The sequence below is a fragment of the Salvelinus fontinalis genome, chromosome 12 (genome assembly GCF_029448725.1).
Source record: "Salvelinus fontinalis isolate EN_2023a chromosome 12, ASM2944872v1, whole genome shotgun sequence".
Classification (NCBI taxonomy): domain Eukaryota; kingdom Metazoa; phylum Chordata; class Actinopteri; order Salmoniformes; family Salmonidae; genus Salvelinus; species Salvelinus fontinalis.
Window position 1 is genome coordinate 31,354,077 of NC_074676.1, and position 17,665 is coordinate 31,371,741.

At 42.2% G+C, this 17,665-nt stretch overlaps 1 pseudogene; it reads right to left on the bottom strand.

Annotated features, from left to right (window-relative positions):
• Window positions 1-14,952: 14,952 nt before the first annotated feature.
• LOC129867180 (adhesion G protein-coupled receptor L1-like) lies at window positions 14,953-16,362 on the bottom strand (annotated as a pseudogene).
• Between the last annotated feature and the right edge of the window lie 1,303 nt (window positions 16,363-17,665).

Genomic DNA, 17,665 nt, shown 5'->3' on the forward strand with positions numbered 1-17,665 from the left:
AATGACCATCGTTATGTTTGGAGGAAAAAGGGGGATGCTTGCAAGCCGAAGAACACCATCCCAACCGTGAAGCACAGGGGTGGCAGCATCATGTTGTGGGGGTGCTTTGCTGCAGGGGGGACCGGTGCACTTCACAAAATAGATGGCATCATGAGGGAGGAAAATTATGTGTATATATTGAAGCAATATCTCAAGACATCAGTCAGGAAGTTAAAGCTTGGTCGCAAATGGGTCTTCCCAATGGACAATGACCTCAAGCATACTTCCAAAGTTGTGACAAAATGGCTGAAGGACAACAAAGTCAAGGTATTGGAGTGGCCATCACAAAGCCCTGACCTCAATCCCATCGAAAATTTGTGGGCAGAACTGAAAAAGCTTGTGGAAGGCTACCCGAAACGTCTGACCCAAGTTAAACAGTTTAAAGGCAATGCTACCAAATACTAATTGAGTGTATGTAAACTTCTGACCCACTGGGAATGTGATGAAAGAAATAAAAGCTGAAATAAATCATTCTCTCTACTATTATTCTGACATTTCACATTCTTAAAATAAAGTGGTGATCCTAACTGACCTAAGAGAGGGAATTTTTTAAATGATTAAATGTCAGGAATTGTGAAAAACTGAGATGAAATGTATTTGGCTAAGGTGTATGTAAACTTCCGACTTCAACTGTATATACAGTGTTATAACGATTTGCAAATGATTAAAGTACAAAAGGGAAAATAAATAACATAAATATGGGTTGTATTTACAATGGTGTTTGTTCTTCACTGGTTGCCCTTTTCTTGTGGCAACAGGTCACACATCTTGCTGCTGTGATGGCACACTGGTATTTCACCCAGTAGATAAGGGGGTTATCAAAATTGGGTTTGTTTTCAAATTCTTTGTGGAGCTGTGTAATCTGAGGGAAATATGTATCTCTAATAGGGTCATACATTTGGCAGGAGGTTAGGAAGTGCAGCTCAGTTTCCACCTCATTTTCGGGGCTGTGTGCACATAGCCTGTCTTCTCTTGAGATCCAGGTCTGCCTATGGCGGCCTTTCTTAATAGCAAGGCTATGCTCACTGAGTCTGTACATAGTCAAAGCCTTCCTTAAGTTTTGATCAGTCAGAGTGGTCAGGTATTCTAACACGGTGTACTCTCTGTTAAGGCCAAATAGCATTCTAGTTTGCTCTGTTTTTTGGGGAATTCATTCCAATGTGTCAAGCAATTGTCTTTTTGTTTTCTCATGATTTGGTTGGGTCTAATTGTGTTGCTGTCCTGGGGCTCTGTGGGGTCTGTTTGTGTTTGTGAACAGAGCCCCAGGACCAGCTTGCTTAGGGGACTCTTCTCCAGGTTCATCTCTCTGTAGGTGATGGCTTTGTTATGGAAGGTTTGGGAATCGCTTCCTTTTAGGTGGTTGTAGAATTTAACGTCTCTTTTCTGGATTTAGATAATTAGTGGGAATCGGCCTAATTCTATTCTGCATGCATGATTTGGTGTTTTACGTTGTACACGGAGGATAGTTTTTCAGAATTCTGCATACAGAGTCTCAATTTGGGGTTTGTCCCATTTTGTGAATTCTTGGTTGGTGAGCGGACCCCAGACCTTACAACCATTAAGGGCAGTGAGTTCTATAACTGATTCAAGTATGTTTAGCCAGATCCTAATTGGTATGTTGAATTTTATGTTCCTTTTGATGGCATAGAAGTCCCTTCCTGCCTTGTCTCTCAGATCATTCACAGCTTTGTGGAAGTTACCTGTGGCACTGATGTTTAGACAAATCTGCCCGATTCCAGCCTTGCTGAAGCACACCCAGATCATCACCGATCCTCCACCAAATTTCACAGTGGGTGCGAGACCTGGAGAGACCTACAAGCCACAGTGTCTCGCACCCACTGTGAAATTTGGTGGAGGATCGGTGATGATCTGGGGGTGCTTCAGCAAGGCTGGAATTGGGACGCATGAATCAAGCCACGTACAAGGTTGTCCTGGAAGAAAACTTGCTTCCTTCTGCTCTGACAATGTTCCCCAACTCTGAGGATTGGTTTTTCCAGCAGGACAATGCTCCATGCCACACAGCCAGGTCAATCAGGGTGTGGATGGAGGACCACCAGATCAAGACCCTGTCATGGCCAGCCCAATCTCAAGACCTGAACCCCATTGAAAACCTCTGGAATGTGATCAAGAGGAAGATGAATGGTCACAAGCCATCAAACAAAACCGAGCTGCTTGAATTTTTGCGCCAGGGCATAAAGTCACCCAACATCAATGTGAAAGACTGGTGGATAGGATACCAAGACGCATGAAAGCTGTGATTGAAAATGAGGGTTATTCCACCAAATATTGATTTCTGAACTCTTCCTAAGTTAAAACATTAGTATTGTGCTGTTTAAAAATTAATATGAACATATTTTCTTTGCATTATTCGAGGTCTGACAGCACTGCATCTTTTTTGTTATTTTGACCAGTTATCATTTTCTGCAAATGAATGCTCTAAATGACAGTTTTTTTTTTGAAATTTTGGAGAAATGTTGTCAGTAGTTTATAGAACAAAACAAAAATGATAATTTTACCCAAACACATACTATAAATAGTAAAACCAGAGAAACTGATAATTTTGCAGTTGTCTCTTAATTTTTTTCAGAGCTATATATGTTGAAAAGGTTCGGGCTTAAGCTGCATCCCTGTCTCACCCCACGACCCTGTGGAAAGTAATGTGTGTGTTTTTTGCCATTTTTAACCGCAGACTTGTTGTTTGTGTACATGTATTTTATAATGTCGTATGTTTTTCCCCCAACACCACTTTCCATCAATTTGTATAGCAGACCCTCATGCCAAATTGAGTCGAAGGCTTTTTTGAAATCAACAAAGCTTAAGAAGACTTTGCCTTTGTTTTGGTTTGTTTGTTTGTCAATTAGGGTGTGTAGGGTGAATATGTGGTCTGTGATATGATAATTTGGTAAAAAGCCAATTTGACATTTGCTAAGTACATTGTTTTCAGTGAGGAAATATTTTCCCAAGGTTGCTGTTGACGCATATCCCACGTTAGTTATTGGGGTCAAATTTATCTCCACTTTTGTGGATTGGGGTGATCAGTCCTTGGTTCCAAATATTGGGGAAGATGCCAAAGCTAAGGATGCTGTTAAAGAGTATAGCCAATTGAAATTTGTTGTCTGTATATTTTATCATTTCATTGAGGATCCCATCAACACCACAGGCCTTTTTGGGTTGGAGGGATTTTATTTTGTCCTGTAGTTCATTCAAGGTAATTGGAGAATCCAGTGCGTTCTGGTAGTCTTTAATAGGTGATTCTAAGATTTGCATTTGATCATGTATATGTTTTGCTGTTTGTTCTTTGTTATAGAGCCAAACAGATTGGAGAAGTGGTTTACACATACATCTCCATTTTGGATAGATAACTCTTCGTGTTGTTGTTTGTTTAGTGTTTTCCAATTTTCCCAAAAGTGGTTAGAGTCTATGGATTCGTCAATTACATTGAGCTGATTTCTTACGTGCTGTTCCTTCTTTTTCCGCAGTGTATTTCTGTATTGTTTTTGTGATTCACCATAGTGAAGGCATAGACTCAGGTTTTCTGGGTCTCTATGTTTTTGGTTGGACAGGTTTCTCAATTTCTTTCTTAGGTTTTTGCATTCTTCATCAAACCATTAGTCATTTTTGTTAATTTTCTTTGGTTTTCTGTTTGAATTTTTTTGATTTGATAGGGAAGCTGAGAGGTCAAATATACTGTTGAGATTTTCTACTGCCAAGTTTACACCTTCACTATTACAGTGGAACGTTTTGTCCAGGAAGTTGTCTAAAAGGGATTGAATTTGTTGTTGCCTAATTGTTTTTTGGTACATTCCTTCCATCTATAGCGTTTCTTAATATTACTCAGTTCCTTTGGCTTTGATGCCTCATGGTTGAATATTGCTTTGTTCAAGTAGACTGTGATTTTGCTGTGATCTGATAGGGGTGTCAGTGGGCTGACTGTGAACGCTCTGGGAGACTCTGGGTTGAGGTCAGTGATAAAGTAGTCTACAGTACTACTGCCAAGAGATGAGCTATAGGTGTAACTAACATAGGAGTCCCCTCGAAGCCTACCATTGACTATGTACATACCCAGCGTGCGACAGAGATGCAGGAGTAGTGACCCGTTTTTGTTGATTATGTTGTCATAGTTGTGCCTAGGGGAGCAAATGGGGGAGGAAATGCTGTCACCTCCAGGCAGGTGTTTATCCCCCTGTGTGCTGAGGGTGTCAGGTTCTTGTCTGATTCTGGCATTTAGGTCACCACATACTAGTACTGGACATATCCCTGGGCCTGGAAATTATTGATTTTCCCCTCCAGGATGGAGAAGCTGTCTTCATTAAAATATGGGGATTCTAGTTGGGGGATATAGGTAGCACACAGGAGGACATTTTTCTTGTTGAGATCATTTGCTTTTTAATTTCTAGCCAGATGTAAAATGTTCCTGTTTTGATTAATTTAATAGAGTGAGTTAGGTCTGCTTTATACCAAATTAGAATACCCCTAAGTCCCTTCCCTGTTTCAGACCTGGTTGTTTGGTGGATGGGACTACCAGCTCTCTGGAACCTAGAGGGCAACCAGTGGGTCCGTCTCCTCTATACCATGTTTCTTGTACGATAACAATGTCTGTATTTCCGATTTCTTTGGTGAAGTCCAGGTTCCTGCTCGTTTGGCCAAAGCCAGATGACCTCAGGCCTCAGATGTTCCAGGATGAGATAGTGATAGCTTTGTGTTCTTTAAAGTGTCCAATGTTGTTGGTCGTGTGGTTTGGCCTCAGGCCAATAAGTGTGAGCAGAGCCTGTTGAGCATCTGGTACGTTAAATTGGCTTGGACTAGTGTAAGAGTGGGGGTTGGGCCTGTTTGCCTGCTCATGGCCTGGGCGTAAGTGTGACTTCCATGTTGAGGCCCTCTTTGCGAGGGTGGGGGGCATGGGGTGGGCAGTAGGGGCAAAGGTCTGATCTGAGGGAGCCTAAATGGGGTGTGGGCATGGTTGACTTGGGGAGGTGTTGATTGATTGGGGTTGGTGTGTGGATGTGGCTGTTGGTGTTGTGGTCTGGATGTAGGTCCAGGCCACAATTCTGTCGCGGAGCTCACAATCCTGTCTTGGAGCTCTACTGACAATTCCTTCAACCTCATGGCTTATTTTTTGCACTGACATGCATTGTCAACTATGGGACCTTATATAGACAGGTACCTTTACAAATCATGTCCAATCAATTGAATTTACCACAGATGGACTCTGTGGAAAAATAATTTCATCAATTTTGAAATAAGGCTGTAACGTAACAAAATGAGTCTGAATACTTTCCAAATGCACTGTACTTCAGTTTTCATTATGATATTCCATATTTTCTCCCTGTCTTTTCCGCCGATTTTTTGCATATTTGTCATATCATCGTCAGTAATATTCCTCCTGCCTCGCCTTTACTTGTCTCTCATTCTTATTGGTCCTATATGTGTGCGTCCTCATGTATATTATAGGTTTTTTCTATCATTTTTTTCTATCACTGTGCTCTCAGATCGTTTGTGCCTGTGTGTATTATTATGTGGCTGGGTGACCATAGTTGTTCCTCAGACAGAAGGTCTAGGGTGCGCTGGTTGTTTGGAGACCAGAATTTAGACACTGTGTTCGGGAAAAAGTGTTTTTCTTGTATATATTTCCCATTTGAGTCCATAAGGAGTGTAATCTGTGTGTCTCTCTCTCCTCCTGCTCCCGTCTCTCTTGACACTGCTCCTCTCTCTCTCTCTCTCTCCCCCTGCTCCTCTCTCTCTCTCTCCCTCTGCTCCCCTCTCTCTTTACACTCCTCCTACACTCTTTCCACTGCTCCTCTCTCTCTCTTTCCCCCTGCTCCTCTCTCTCGCTCTATCCCTGTTCCTCTCTCTCTCCCCCTGCTCCTCTCTCGCTCCCCCTGCCCCCCTCTCTCTCCCCTTGCCCCTCTCTTTGTCTCCCCCTGCTCGTCTCTCTCCAGATGTTTTAGGAGAGTATAGAAGCAGAACACCGCCCAGTTTTCAAGCGGAACCTGTGAGCTCCCCTGTCCCTGCAGTGGTAAATGGGCATAGAGAATCAAAGGGGCGATACCTCCAAGTGTTCAGTGAATCAGAAGACAGTTCAGACAGCTCGGATGACCATGAAGAAGGCATGGAGGGCACAGAGCCCAGGTACAATACTACAGTAGCTCATGCATCACATTGCACTGCTGCTGACCCACTGTTACATTGGCTTATAGTACTGTAGTACTGCTGAATTCTCAAAGCTCTTCTTGTTATTGGCAGATGTACTGCTCTTTCAAGGATGCTGATGCATGAGTTCACACTAATACATGATGGATCCATATAGCACTGACTTAGAATGCCAACGTCAGTCTCACTAATCCAGGGTGCACGTTTTGTTTTTTGCCGTAACACTACACAGCTGATTCAAATGATCAAAGCTTGATGATTAGTTGATTATTTGAATCAGCTGTGTAATGCTAGGGCCAAAATCAAAACGTGGCCCACTTGGAGTCACAAGGACCGAGTTTGGGAAATGTTGCACTAATCCTGTCACAGCCGTCGTCTAGGTGGAAATGACCGGACCAAGGTGCAGCGTGGTGAGCGTACATTTTCCTTTATTTATGTAAATGTCGCCAACAAAACAAGAAACAAAGAAACGACCGTGAAGCTTACCAGGGCTATAGTGTCACTAACAAAGATAACTACCCACACCATACTGTCACGTTCCTGACCTATTTCTGTTAGTTTGTTGTATGTGTTAGTTGGTCAGGACGTGAGTTTGGGTGGGCATTCTATGTTTTCTGTTTCTATGTTGGTTTATGGGTTGCCTGGTATGGCTCTTAATTAGAGGCAGGTGTTTGGCGTTCCTCTAATTAAGAGTCATATTTAGGTAGGTTGTTTCACAGTGTCCGTTGTGGGTGGGTGTCTCCTGTGTCAGTGTTTGTCGCACCATACGGGACTGTTCGGTTTGTTTTTGTTCATCGTCATTTTTATGTGCAGGCTATTTTCCCTGTTCGTGCGTTATTCGTGTTATGTGAGTCCGTCGTCCAGGTCTGTCTACACCGTTTGTTGTTTTGTTAGTTTATTAGTCAAGTTCGTGTTTTCGTGTTTTCTTGAATAAATTATGTCTTCAAACTCCGCTGCATTTTGGTTCAATCCCTGCTCCTCCTCTTCTGATGAAGAGGAGGAGGAAAACCGTTACACATACAAAGGAAAAGGGCTGCCTAAGTATGATTCCCAATCAGAGACAACGATAGACAGCTATCCCTGATTGAGAACCATACCCAGTCAAAAACAAAGAAATATAACACATAGAATGCCCACCCTAATCCCACCCTGGCCTACCCAAAATAGAGACTAAAACCCCCTCTATGGCCAGGGCGTGACAAATCCATTAACAATTTTAGCATTTAAGACAAACTAATGAATGAATTAACAAAAGGGTAAATTAACAAATTCATTCATTAAGTAAAGGATTTACTCAAAATGCAGTCATTTACAAATGCATTTCTGCAGTGAGTACCATGGCAATTATATTTATTGGTCTCAATACAGGGTTGAAGTGACCACCAAGTCTATTAATAAATAATGCTCTGTGGCATCCATTTCCAAACAACTCAATTAGTTCATCAGTCCCACAGATAGATGAATACTGTATAAAGGTGGATCCTCAGGGGAACCCTACAGCTAAGAGAATGGGATGGTGCCTTGATGGGGATGGTCTGAAAGACACTTACAAACAGAAGGGGACCCCTGCTCTGGAATAGCAGGGCATGGCAAACATACCCTTTTTGCTTAAAGATAGTAATTTAAATGTGTTTAGATGTTACCCACTGAGCACAAACTGGTTGAATTAACATTGTTTCCACGTCAATGAAACAAAAAATCTATATTATATGGTTGAATCAACGTGAAAAACGAGTTGGATTTGCAAAAAGTCATCAACCTAAAGGAATTTCTGGAATTTGTATAATTTTTGGGGTTGATTTCACTTTGAATTCACATTAGTTGACAACTCAATCAAATGTAAATCAAAATTAGACATTGAACTGATGTCTGTGCCCGGTGGGTACCATCGTACTGTTAGAGTATATTACGTAAGTTGTAGAATGGTCTCAGTGTGTTCTTAGGACTGTGAGTTGTCAGCTTGCGTGTCAATATGCTGTGTGTGTGTCCCTGTGCGCATATACACTACCGTTCAAAAGTTTGGGTTCGCTTAGAAATGTCCTTGTTTTTGAAAGAAAAGCTATTTTTTTCCATTAAAATAACATTAAATTGATCAGAAATACAGTGTAGACATTGTTAATGTAGTAAATGACTATTGTAGCTGGAAACGGCTGGAAACAAACGGCTGATTTTTTTTATTTTTTTTATGGAATATCTACATAGGCGTACAGAGGCCCATTACCAGCAAACATCGCTCCCGTGTTCCAATGGCACGTTGTGTATGCTAATCCAAGTTTATCATTTTAAAAGGCAAATTGATCATTAGAAAACCCTTTTGCAATTATGTTAGCACAGCTGAAAACTGTTGTCCTGATTAAAGAAGCAATAGAACTGGCCTTCTTTAGACTAGTTGTGTATCTTGAGCATCAGCATTTGTGGGTTCGATTACAGGCTCAAAATGGCCAGAAACAAAGAACTTTCTTTTGAAACTCATCAGTCTATTCTTGTTCTGAGAAATTAAGGCTATTCCATGAAAGAAATTGCCAAGAAACTGAAGATCTCGTACAACGCTGTGTACTACTCCCTTCACAGAACAGCGCAAACTGTCTCTAACAAGAATAGAAAGAGGAGTGGGAGGCCCCGGTGCACAACTGAGCAAGAGGACAAGTACATTAGTGTCTAGTTTGAGAAACAGATGCCTCACAAGTCCTCAACTGGCAGCTTCATTAAATAGTACCCGCAAAACACTAGACTCAACGTCAACAGTGAAGAGGTGACTCCGGGATGCTGGCCTTCTAGGACACTTTGTCCAGTGTCTGTTCTTTGGCCCATCTTAATCGTTTCTTTTTATTGGCTAGTCTGAGATATGGCTTTTTCTTTGCAACTCTGCCTAAGAAAGAAAGTGCTTTGTTTCTGGCCATTTTGAGCCTGTAATCGAACCCACAAATGCTGATGCTCCAGATACTCAACTAGTCTAAAGAAGGCCAGTTTTATTGCTTCTTAAATCAGGTACAAAAGTTTTCAACTGTGATAACATAATTGCAAAAGGGTTTTCTAATGATCAATTAGTATTTAAAAATTATAAACTTGAATTAGCTAACACAACGTGCCATTGGAGTACATTAGCGATGGTTGCTGATAATGGGCCTCTGTACGCCTATGTAGATATTCCATAAAAAATCTGCTGTTTCCAGCTACAATAGTCATTTACAACATTAACATTGTCTACATTGTATTTCGAATCAATTTTATGTTATTTTAATGGACAAAAAATGTGCTTTTCTTTCAAAAACAAGGACATTTCTAAGTGACTCCAAACATTTGAACGCTAGTGTATGTATGTGTGTGTGAGAGTGCATGTGTGAGTGTGTTGGTAGCTGTAAGGTTGTGTCACTGCCTTTTGATGTGATTCTAATTGACATGAATGACAAATTAGGTCAAAATAAACCCAAGGCTAGACCTGGCTAACAAGAGCTACTCTATTAAAGATAATGAGATTACAGGGCTGTGAGGACACTGCTGTCAGCCAAGTGCTCTCACTTGTCCGCCTAGAACTTAGCCCACCCCTGCAGTAGAGCAGACCAGACCCTACTACCAAAGACAGTATAGTATGAAGATTGGCTAAAACTGCTTCTCCAATAGAAATCCCCGATCACACTTGTAGGCGATGTCATAGCGACGTTGGCTAGCTAAGCTCATGCATAGAAACACGCCATCGGGTCTAATGGTCATCTCACACCAAACTGCGCATTTGCAGGCTGTCAAATCAAAGGAACTCCTTCAATATAAAGTTGTTTTTGACGAAAATGAAAACGTGTCAGTTTGTCACTTTCACGAGGTTGGAGTAATAACATGTTCAACTACTTAAGACATTGGCTCAGATCTAGGTTGTGCCTTTAGATTTCAAGAAAATTAACAACTAATGAATTCTCAAACTCATTCTCATTGACTTCTCAAACTCTAAACCCCGGCTTGGTCTGTTTCCGCAAGCTTTCCCGGAAGTCTTGCGATGTTGCGCCTCTGGCTTTAGAAACTCTGTGCCACTACCATCAGCACTGATGATTTGGAGATGACATTTCCTGGAAGGGAGAGCCCATATAAAAACACCCACTGCCCAGTTCTTGCCTGCAGTACGGCATTATCATAGGCAGAAACAAACCCATACCGATCATTATGAAGTTACTCTATTTGTGAGCACTGAAATACCATTGAGTAAAAGGTGATATCCCAGAGAGCTGAAGTACTACTGCTCAGAGCTCTCAGAGCATGAAAGCATTATAGTATAGAACCCTGACATTCAATGCAGTGTGTGTAGACACTATTTTGCTGATTAATTATCAGTCCGCAGACATGTAAGAGACATGGCTTCACATCGGGTTGTGTTTTGTAGTGAAAAACCTTGTAGTTTTGTTTACTCTCTTGTGTGCCTCGGTGTGTCTCATTAGCGTGTATAATAGTTTCATAGTGTCAGTTGTCTTCATTGTGTCAGTTCTCTTAGGCCTAGCTTCTAAGAGTGTCTTATAAGCATCTCATTACCTAGCTATACCATTATTCCTCTTATGGTAGAAGGATTATTTGGCAGAGTCAGTCCATCTCTGTGAGTCTAAACTGTGCAGTGTTCCATCCCTGCAGGTCTGCGTCTGCGTGGGAGACCTTCTGTACGGGGCTGGAGGAGTTCCTTGCCAGGGCACGGGAGAGGAGGGCACAGAGAAAGGCTCCAGAAGACGACCAACAGATCTTGCCCACAGCCGTGGGAGCTGAGTCACTCATTGTAGGGGCTGTAGCGTACAAATGAAAGACATTGTGAGTAGCAGTATGAAATGAAGGCAGGTGCAATATATCAGATACAAAGGGACATACAGTACTGGGCTAAAATGAAAATGATTACAGTCAAAATGTAATGGAGGAAAATGATCAACTATGAAGTGATAGGGTTTTTGGACAGGTTACACCTCAAACTTAGAGATACTAAACTTTTTGCTGAGGTTTTGTCAAAGAAACATAATTTCCTTGTGTGTCTTCATCTACATTTCTCTCCCCAATTCTGTTTTCTGTTATTTCTCCTTTTTCAGTCTTATGTCAACATCGTAGCAATTCCAGAGAACCTGTCTCTGTTTTTACATATTAAAAAAATGCATTTACATCAGGGTACTATATAAACCATTTTTTAAACATTCTATTTGAACCCACATTTTTATGACTCAGGCAGGACATAATAAACTGAATGTTTTAGCCTCAAGGCCATACGGGAAATGCCCTTAAACACAATTACCCAGTTAGGATAGAGAACAGACTGGGTACAGTGTCTAGCTAGCAGGCATTCACATTTCCATCCATCCTCTCCTCTTGGACTGAGTGGATTCCCTCCAGTTTTTTAAAATAGTTTTTTTATTTATATCTTCAAAATGAAAGAAGCCTTGTTATTATAAGTCCCCTTCTGTAAATCAGGTCTGGGTCCCACCCTTTGTGGCCTGCATCCCTCCCACACCCTCTCTCAGCTCGCCTGTGTCTATTTTCAGAGGATGTCTGAACTGAATGCTGCGCTGTGAGGGAGGTAGTGTGTAATTACCTCCCAATGAAAGAGCAGCAGCAGTGGCATACTGCTTCCCTTTCCACTGCTGCCCCCCACCCTCCCATCTTATCTCCGTGCCAATGGCTTCAACATGGCAGCCAGGCTCACCCCACCTCCCCCCGCTGCCATTCTGATCCCAGCCTCCACACGTTCACAGTTTGGCCAGTAAAGTGAATGCTGAGGACAGAGAGAAAAAGAGAGTTTGCAGCTTAGGAGTGGTTCAGCTCTGCTGCTTTAGCTCCTCACCAGTCCATTGCGTGTGCTCCTAAAATAGAAACAGGAATATTAATCCAATGTGGACGTATTAAGCTTTTAACCTGGTATTACCCCAGGGGTTACTTATGGACATAACAATCAGTATTAACCGAGACATTAATGGCCATAAAGAGAGTGATCAACTCAGGCATAGATGCTAGCTAGCTAATGACCATAACTGGTGGGGGTCATCACTAATGCATACGATACAGAGAATAAGACCATTACTGGTAATGGGGATGATGGTAGTGGTCATCATGTGCATTACTGCTATAGTAATGGCTATTGGCAGAAATAGGGACATGAGTCAAGAAGACAACATTGAGTGAAAGCAACAAATAACACGAACTGAAAAACAAAAAACGACTGACCTCCTTTACCTTTCAGGTCAACAGGAGAGAAGGGGCTACAGTTGTCTCTAATGGCTACCAGGAAGCGCTATCGGAACTGTGGAGTGGGTCGCCACATCATAGAGGTAGGGTGGGGCTGGGGCATGTGTTTCTCAGCTCAGTGGGATATATCATTTCCCAGTAGCTATGTAAACCCTGCTTTAGTGAGAACCTGAAATTAGAATCAATTATCTCTGTAATGTTGGGCTATAGTTTGAAAAATAGGAAGGAGCAAGATGAAAGAATAGTAGGCAAATCCAGTTAAAAATAATATTACTAACTAAAAGTGATACATAATGAAAGGTCAGTTTACTGTAACCATAGAGAGTTAACTATACAGAATGTACATTTTCTTTAACTATGGACCAGCAGTCTGTTATTATGTCAGTAGCTAGGGTGTGTCAGCCAAATCAGGGCAGCGCACTGGCTGCTGCCACAGTCCCTCAGCATCTTTGATCTGCTCTGTCTCTGTGTGTGGTTAGAGCTCCCCTGCTGGCCATGAGAGGGCTTACAGCTTTTCACACTGCAATATTTCACATGGTTGTAAATGTCAATCCCAGTTCTACCATCAGCATCTGTTTGCGATGATGGTGCAGTATTTCAAAAGCTTACCTTTGTTCTCTGTGTCCCTCTGTGGTGGTCAGCTTCTAAAGACCCAGTCTGTGTGTGGGGCCTACGATGCGTTCCTCGCTCACGCTGACTTCTTCTCATGCTGTGGACTCACTGACGATGCCCTGCTCAACGACAAGTTCCGGTACTGAAACACATCACCACCACCAGTCCATGGTGTTGCAGGTGTTGTTTACATCTACCTCTTTCTGTCTTTCATCAGAGAAGTGAGGGATGAATGGACCAACACCACGCTAATGAGTTACCTACCTCCCTCCACCACCGGTGAGTTACCTCCCTCCCTCCATCGCCGGTGAGCCACCTCACATGAACCACACAGGGAGCTCAGTACAGGCCATATAAATGAAGCCGTAACATGTCCTCTCTCCTCTCGTTCTTCAGAGTCAGAGAGCCGTAACCCAGGGTTTTCCTTGATGCTGCTGGAGCTGGAGGTGGAGATGGCGTGAGTTGAGCACACAGCATGGTGCTCTCCCGCTGTGCTCATACAGACCACCCCTGGTTAACATTGTTTATTAGAGCAGAGAGTATGTAAAGTAACACATAGGTTACACAGAAATGTCTCAGTATTATTACTGGCTTTTTTTGCCTCGTGCCAGGCCGTACTTTGTTCTTAATTGACCTGCCTCGTAAAATAAAAGTAAAATAAAAAATAAAAATGTTTCTCTACGTACACTGAGAAAGTGTCATCATAACATAAGACCACACATTACGATGTGCCATGCTTGTCAGGGTTGTGCCCTGTCAGATGCTAATTGTTGTGTCTTTATCTCTGTCAGGAGCACCAAGGCCCTGGCAGCCTACCAGCAGCAGGCAGTGTGTGTGACAAGGCTGGTCAGAGAGGTCAAGACCCTTAGAGAACAAGTGAGACTAACCAGCCATAAGAGGATATTTTATGGAATATAAAGCCCTGCTAGATAACTGTACATTCAATACATTTGTGTTAACACATTCAGTTGGAGCTACAGAGGAGAGAAGTGGAAACCCTAAACAATGAGTTGGACAAGGAGAGAGAGCGACGGCACAGAGTAGGTCTGTTTCACATTGGTTTCTTGGCCACAGTAGTGTGTGTCTGTCAATGTCAGGCCCTACTTACGGTAGTTGTGATCAGACTTATACACAATACTGTATAGAATTCTAAGGTATTCATTCATGTGTTCTGTTTATGTGTATAGAACAGCAGTTCTTGGATTATAAACTAAGGAAGACACGACAGCTCCTAGAGAGGCAGGTGATTTGCGACTCAGGTCAGTGTTTATAGCTTTAAATACATGTTCTAATGTGTGTTCTTTTGTTCCCTGTTATTAGTTCTCCCAGCACCCTCTGCTGACCATACTAGCTTACTGATATCGGTTACTGAGAAGCAGTTTTTATACATTACTGTATAACTATGTTTGAATGTGACATTAAACAGTATTACTTTGCTATAAGGGTGTTCTGTTTTTCGATGATTCCGACCAGAATGACCCAGAATCTCCCTGTGAACCTATCAGCTCACCTCCCAGTCCTTTAGACCTGTCATTGGATGCAGAGACGTATGAGATGGAAGATGAAAATGGAGTCAAGCCTAAGAAGATTCTGGTACAATATTTACAGAACAAGAGTATTGAAATATTACTTTCTATTTTTGACAAAGGGCTCATATCTAGTGGCTTTTAAAAATGATTTATTTAAATATTTTTTTGCAGGAAACAAGAGCGCTATTATGGATACTTCAAGGCTACACAGGGCGCTTGTGTGTACGTATGTGTGTGTGTGTGTGTGTGTGCGCGCCTTTGTGTAATTTAACCATATTTCATTCAGACTATTGTGCTGCACCGTATGTTTGAGGAAATAAAAGTGAATGCCTGACTGAATGAAATAATTTAGAGCCCATTTCAGTGTGTTTATCATGTTTATAGCACTTCAAGACATTTCAAATCTAATTCTAGCCAACCCTTATTTAACATCGCTGTGATTTAATTTCTTTAGGAAGAAGTCAACATTATAAAGATAAGCAGAAAAACAGCAAAATTAGGAATTCTCACACAGTATACACTGTTTCTACACTGAGTGTACAGAATGTTAGGAACTGTCTAGCTGGCTCAGCACCATGGTTACCCCGGTGCTGGAGGTAACCCAGTCTCATCAGCAGAAAAGTCGATGTCGGTCCAGTCTTTACAGTTGTAGTAGCAGTAGGGGAACTAGTTGTTGTAGCCGACGTCAGGTATCTTCAGACGACTTGTGACCTTGGTCTGTAGGTCATAGCGGGCCAGCTCAGCGGAGTCGCAGCAGTTATAGAACACTGCCTCACCATACCACGGTGCCGGAGCCCTAGATGGCATTAGCAAGGCTGTGGGACGGTGCCACGGACACATCCTCGTGGTTCTTGGAGGTCATGAAGTTGTCATAGGGGCTGTAACGGCGAACGATGTTCCCCAGTCTGTGGCGTTTCACAAGGGGCTGAATACAGTAGAAGTCCTCACTGCCCTCCTGGTCTTCGGGGTGTGGACCGAGTTTGGGAAATGCTGGCCTAAGGTATCTGAGCTGTCTCTCAAAAACACACATTTACACTCATTTATGAACTGATCTAGGATTGTCCTACAGGACTCCATGCCATTCTTCAGAAAGCTGTACTTTTCTTTCACCATCTTCATGTTAAAGGTGTTTGACAAATGCATCCTACAGTATCTACCTCCTTATGCACCGTATCGATCTGGGAGACACACAGTGAAGAGACATTATTAGCACATGACACATTAGAGTACCCAGAGAAAGGCCTTTGCAAGCTCTCATTTCTTACCCATCTGAGATGCATTGATAACCGCTTCGGCTAGATTGTATTACTTGTTGTTAATTAATCTATATAATTTTACGTTGAGAGGCAGCTGGCCCGCTATGTTGTTATGTGTTAGATTGGGCCAAGATCTTTAAAAAATGTATACTTAAAAAACTGGAAAACAACCAATCCTCCGTTGTTAATGCAATAGAAGGTCAAATGCTTTATTGTGTAAAAATGTAAAGTGCTGGGCGACGGAGAGAAAAACAAAATGGTGCAGTTTGAGGCTATGTGGCGGAGAGTGATGTGGAGAGTGATGCGGAGAGTGATGCGGAGAGTGATGCGGAGAGTGATGAGGAGAGTGATGCGGAGAGTGATGCGGGGAGTGATGTGGAGAGTGATGAGGAGAGTGATGCGGAGAGGGATGAGGAGAGTGATGCGGAGAGTGATGAGGAGAGTGATGCGGAGAGTGATGCGGAGAGTGATGCGGAGAGTGATGAGGAGAGTGATGCGGAGAGTGATGAGGAGAGTGATGCGGAGAATGATGTGGGAGCTGGAGATGGGTGTGTGAGTCTAGTGGGTCTGGGCAGGTGTGATGTAGTTGATGTTTGTATGATGTGAATGTTTTGTATTGTTTATAAAAGATCAAATAAAATCCTACAAAAAAAGATCGGCCAAGATGACATGTAATAAAGTGAACTATACTATATGTACCTCTTTGGTCCATTTTTGAGTCTGATCACTTGGCATGTCTTAGTGTATGAAGCCTCCAGCTCCCTCAGTTCATTGGCTAGCTGACGCAGGTGCTGGTACGGCTCCTGGCTAGCAGTCATGTTCTCAATAGTGGCCTGGATCTGAGGAAGCCTCTCGCTGGAAAGCATCACCTAACAATCAGTTGAGAAATAAAAATATCAATCAACTTAAAATGCACACTGATTACCGCAAAACATCGTTTTGATTTTGATCATATGTCCATGGTTATGTTGTTTATGGAACAGGAAACCATGTCAGAACATAATCATAGCCCACTTGTAACGATCGTCGTAATGTGGAAGAGAGGAGGACCAAAGCGCAGCGTGGTATGTTCATGTCTTTAATATAAATCCAAAAAACTGAACACAGGAACAAAAACAATAAACGATGATCAAACGAAACAGTGCCGTGTGGCGACAAACACTGACACGGAAACAAACACCCACAAACCAAAAGTGAAACCCAGGCTACCTAAGTATTATTCTCAATCAGGGACAACGATTGACAGCTGCCTCTGATTGAGAATCATACCAGGCCGAACACAAAACCCAAACATAGAAAAACACACATAGACTGCCCACCCCAACTCCCGCCCTGACCAACTAAATAAAGACAAACAAAGGACATAAAGGTCAGAACGTGACACCACTGTAAAACACCTAGCCCACTGTGACATGTTTTTGCAGGAATTTTCCACAGTCCTGCACCAACTGCATAACCCCCTCGAACTTGAGGCCAGGGAACGCCTAGACCAGGGGTCTCCAACCTTTTCTAGCATGAGAGCTACTTAAAAAAAAAAAAAATACACGTCGCAAGCTACTTTAAAAAAAAATATCTTTCAAATATGCACATTCTTCGACCCAGCAACTCTTCCCGGGGTCCTTGGTGTACAAGATATGTGTTTTCTGTTAATATGCATATCAAAACAATGGTTCATGAACAACTATAAAGGGCCCCATAAAATTATCATTTGTATTTTCTAGAATTCTGTTTTCTGTGTTTTATTTTTCCTGTCCTATTTCTTTTTTAAATTGAGTTTTTTACTCTCTATATTACGATTATTAATAGATAAATAGTCCATGTCAATGCTTAAATCACATCAGAATACCAATTTTGAGGTAAGAAATAATAATAATGTTTTAG